Raw genomic sequence first — 5,130 nt, forward strand, 5'->3', positions numbered from 1 at the left:
ATAAACCACAGCTAGCAGCTCTTTCTCAGTAGTGGTGTACTTCACTTGAGCCTCATCCAGAGTTCGGCTTGTATAGTAGATTGCATTTAAAGCTTTGTCTTTACTTTGGCCTAACACTGCTCCTAGTGCATAATCACTAGCATCACACATAATCTCGAACGGTAAATCCCAGTTGGGAGGCTGTATGATCGGCGCAGATACCAAGGCTTGCTTTAACCTGTTTAAAGCAGAAAAACACTCATCAGTGAATACAAAGGGGGCGTCTTTAAGTAGTAGCTGTAATACCCGCCCTTTTAGAGACCCTTTGACCAGCGTTGACTGACCCTGGGAGCAATATAGTCCTTAGAAGTGCGTGCCAGTTTACCTTGGGCTGTGAGTGAAGCGAGGTACTCGATAGAGTAGAGGCTACTCGATCGAGTGTCTTGGGTACTCGATCGAGTAGGGTGGCACTCGATCGAGTATGTGGGATACTCGATCGAGTATCGGGTTTTCAGCGAGGGTTTTTAATCGCGTTTTGTTAAATCCGCAAATCATTTCCGCCTCATTTATTCTATCCTTTAGTCGCCTCTTTCCCTTCCCTTCACCATAAAACCTTTGATGCGTGTCTTAAATATGATGTTTTACACCCCATTTTACACGCATTTCAGAGCTCATTTGTGTAGTTTATGCTACTATTTTCCCTATTTCGTCTACTTTCGTATTTTTATGTATTATTGCAGATTTATGCGGAAATGAGTAGAAATTGAGGTAAATCCGTCCTCGAGTACATTGCATTGCATTCGACATGAAGCATTTACTCAAGCAACGAGCTTGGTGCGCATTTCGAGGCCCGAAAGACAAATCCACGAGAAGTTAGAAGTCAAGTATCAGCTACTTCGGTCGATCGACCGCTGCCCTTAGTCGATCGACCAGATCACGAGTTCCAGTAGCTACTGTTTAGCGAAGAGCAGTCGATCGACTGCCTTATGTGGTCGATCGACCAAGCCGCTAATTCTGACGTGAATAAGAAGATCGAGAATTAAGAAGCCCATTGTACATTAGGTTTTGGAATAAGAACTACGTTGTATTCCTATATAACGTAGCTTTAGTTTTCAGAATATAATTCAGTTTTTAATCTAGTTTTATTCAGTTATTAGGGAACTAATTAGGGCTTGGTATTAGAAGTTTTAATCATTCAATCAATTTACATTTGCATTCGGTCTTTGATCTTCCTTCCTGCTTTTACGGTATTCTTCTGCTCTTATTTCAGTTACTCTATTCCGTTCGTAGTATAGAAATTGCTAGCTAGTTTCCCGAAGCCGAAATTATCGCTTTACGTTATTTGTTTGTTTAATTAATTCAAGCATGGATTCAGTAGTGTCATTCCTTAATTTTATTGTTGTTTTCGTCGTAGTTATGAGTAGCTAAATACCTTGTGCTAGGATGTAGGGGATCTGTAGAAGTAGGCGGCGTAGAAATAGTACGACCTAAATCGCGCCATGGTCGATCGACCGGGTTCTCTGGTCGATCGACTGGCCACGTGAGCTTTACTTCGTTTTAATTAATTTAATTGCTATGTTTGAAGAATCGAGTGCACGCGACTAGTTGAATGCCTAGGAATTGACCAACCCAATAGAGATCGAAAGATAGGGAAGGAAAATAGCCTACCTAATTAAGACGACTAAATTAATAAGATCGAGAGATAAATTAATTTAGACCTTTTAGTCACTTTTCAGGACGAAAGTTAGTATTAGTGATATTAGGGACCTGTAGCGAGATCGAAAGATGCTACATGTGAGAGTGGACCGAGAGGACCTCTTATTTTCCCATCTCACGTGTTTGTTTTAGACCTACCTAGTATGTTGTCGCCGAAACTACAGTGAACCGACCGTCTTAGCACCCTTTTAATATCTGTTTTCATCAATTAGCTTAGTTTACTGTTCTTTTATTGCCATTGTGGGGTAATATCCGTATAATACCCTTAAAATTCGGACTATAACGCAAAATTAACATGTGATTTATGGTCATAAACGAAAATACAATAAAAATGATAAAGGTAAAGAATCAACCTCGGGTCCTAGTGCAAATCGGCAAAATGAATAGAAATCAACGTAGATTTCCTCCTAATTGTTGCACCCAAGACCGTCTGAGATTATGCCCTTGTGCTAGAATGTATTCTCTAATTGCCTTGCAATATTGAGAGAATTTGTTGTGAGTTTTTCAGATGTGAGATCTAGGTTTTGAGAGAAAAAATGATTCTCAAAACCCTAAAAATTTTGCAAATGAATGATTAGGTTAGAAAGGAGGAGAAGCTCTCCTTTTGTTCCTTCACTCGGCCAACCGTGAGCCTACATGGGGAAGTGGGCTTCCACTTCCTCTTAATTTTACCTCGTGGTCCGGCTCGAAAAATGCTAAATGTATATGACACGCTTTTATTATAAATCGTCATCGGTTATCGGTTATTAAAACATCAACTAATAACACGGATTAGTTGAAATATTAATACATGTCCGACAAAGACAATATTGTATAATTAATTCAATATACATCAATTAAATATAATCGTTAATATTTAATTTACGAATTAACCGCTTAATTCGTCTTAGCCATTATTATTTAATCCGTATCAAATAATCATCTCAACATCGCGTTTGACTAATTATTAGTCAATGACTCCGACTAACTGCTTAGTCAACTTTGGCATCAACATGACTGTATTTTCATACCGTCACATCTCTCAAACGTATCCTATAGGTGTGACTTTTAGGGACCAGTTGATCACCGCCATCTGTATGACAATAACGTCAAACTTATCTAGCAAGCCAACCGTTATTGATAAACGTGGATCAACTGATTATAATACAAAAGTATACCCTTTGATCCTTTTAGAGATTTAAATGTTATTGCACTACTTGTAGAGGACACCAGCCCCAACAGCCATTAGTATAGAACAAATCAAATCAAACCCCCCTCACATTGTTACTTTAAGACTAAAATTAGACAACTGATAATTGCACCGCCTCTCTGTGGTTCGACCCTGCTACCGCTATCTATAGTTGTAGTTGGAATTATAAATATTATCTTTGGTGCACACAACGACGGGCATCAAATTTTGGCGCCGTTGCCGGGGAGGCAATTGTTTAAAATTTTTAAATGTTTTATTTTTAGTCTTTTTCTTAGTTTAAGGGACATTTGTTCCTTAAACTATTCTCATATTCTATTTGTAGTTTCTTCTTATGCGCAGGTCACAGGGTGGTGAATTACCACCGTTCAATCCCGAGATTGAGAAGACTTTGCGCGAGTTGAGACGATCATCTAGAGTATTGCCGACAGAGGAAGAGCTGAGTACTCTGTCTAGTTACTACGAGAACGAGCTATTTGAGGAAGATCCACATTCATCTCCTGTTTCCACTTCTTCAGCTGAGACCGTCACATCTCCAGATTTTCCAGTTATGGCTGAAGAAGCAAGTATAGCCAGTCACTCTGAGCCGACAGCTGCGAATCTTTACAAAGGATTCGCATTACCAGGGGAAGACAGAAAATTCGAGCCGAAGCCTTCTTATATTAACTTGGTTGAGAGAAACCAATTCGGGGGAGCTGCAAATGAAGATGCAGCCAAGCATATGGAGACATTCATAGATTATTGCTGTTCCATATCCCCACCAACCGGCGTGACCCCGGACCAGGTGAAGGAAACTATGTTTATATTCTCTCTTCGTGATGCTGCAAGGGAGTGGTACAGAGACCTGGATCGAGCTGCTAATGGAATCACTGACTGGAATTCTTTGGCCCTAGCATTCTACAAGAAGTATTTCTCTGCCTCGAAGACCAATGCCATTAGAGCTCAGATCACGAGCTTTAAACAAGGTCCTGATGAGAACTTTCATGAGGCGTGGGTCCGTTTCAAGAAGCTGGTGCGAACCATTCCGCATCATGGGTTCGAAAAATGGAGTCTATGTAATCAGTTTTATAATTGGCTTTATGACGATCAAAGGGCTATCCTGGATGCGGCAGCCAGTGGCAGATTCCAGGAGAATGTTGGAGAGACTAAGGGGTGGAAAATTATTGATGATTTGGCCACCCATAAAGCTGAGTATGGAAATTCCAGGGGAAATCAAAGTAGGAGTGCTGAATCCCCTTCTGTAGCTGCACTAGAGGCTCTCACGGCGAGGTTTGATAAGTACGAGTTGGGAGGAGTTTCAAAAGGAGGGATCTATCATGTGAATGCTGTTTCAGACGGTCCTTTCGTCTGCAAAAGATGTGGTGCTGAGGGACATGTTTCAGACAATTGTCCTAATCCCTTTGAGTCTTGTGCTTCCTTTCAACATTATAGGCAGACAAACACTTATTATGAGCCGAATGTCCATCCGAACTTGAGGTGGAGTAGCCAAAATGTCTTGAATCCGACTCAACCTCCATAGCAGCAGTAGCAGCAGCAGAATTATGTGCCCCCTCATAAGCAGCAGCAGCCATATCAAAAGCCTCCGTATGTTCCTCAGCAGCAGCAGCAATCCCAAAGTTCTGATTTCAATGAGTTGAAAAACTTGTTGCTGAAAGAGTCTCAAGCTAGAGAGGTCGGGATGAAGATGTTGGAAAGCCAAATTGCTCAATTGGCTAGCAAGAGTGCAACTCGAGCGCCGGGACATTTACCGTCACAAACGGATCAAAAGGAGACCCTTAACGCTATCACTTTGAGGAGTGGGTCTACCCTTGATGGGCTTGCTATGGTTGAAGATGTCACTGAAAAAGATGAGGCGGAACCAAGTAAGAAGAAGGCAGTGACGAACAATAGCAAGAAAAAGACGATCAGCAGGTATGTCAGTCGATCGACTGACATACCCGGTCGATTGACCAGTCCGCAAAAAGTTATAGCTACTGTTCCTGTAGAAGTCAGTCGATCGACTGACATTCCCGGTCGATCGACTGACAGCGCTGCTGATAGTGATCCTTTTCGTCCTCCAATGCCAAATAACTTGAGGGACCACTTGTTTCGGGGTACGACAACTCCGAAAATATTGGGGCAAGACCCAAATGCTGATGGGTCAGTTCCGGTTCCGAAGTACGACCCGACGACGATTAATGGCTCATTTTTGAGACTGTCTGAAGAGGGTTCGAGCTTCAACAAAGAGAAGGTCGTGGATTTTCAGCCTA

At 41.7% G+C, this 5,130-nt stretch overlaps 1 non-coding gene across 1 annotated transcript; it reads right to left on the reverse strand.

Annotated features, from left to right (window-relative positions):
* Positions 1–3,812: 3,812 nt before the first annotated feature.
* Positions 3,813–3,919, reverse strand: LOC141593392 (small nucleolar RNA R71). Its single transcript, XR_012521478.1, has one exon. It is a non-coding gene; the product is annotated as a small nucleolar RNA R71 (small nucleolar RNA).
* Positions 3,920–5,130: the final 1,211 nt, after the last annotated feature.

This window comes from Silene latifolia, chromosome 7, assembly GCF_048544455.1.
Source record: "Silene latifolia isolate original U9 population chromosome 7, ASM4854445v1, whole genome shotgun sequence".
In the NCBI taxonomy this organism is placed as follows: Eukaryota; Viridiplantae; Streptophyta; class Magnoliopsida; order Caryophyllales; family Caryophyllaceae; genus Silene; species Silene latifolia.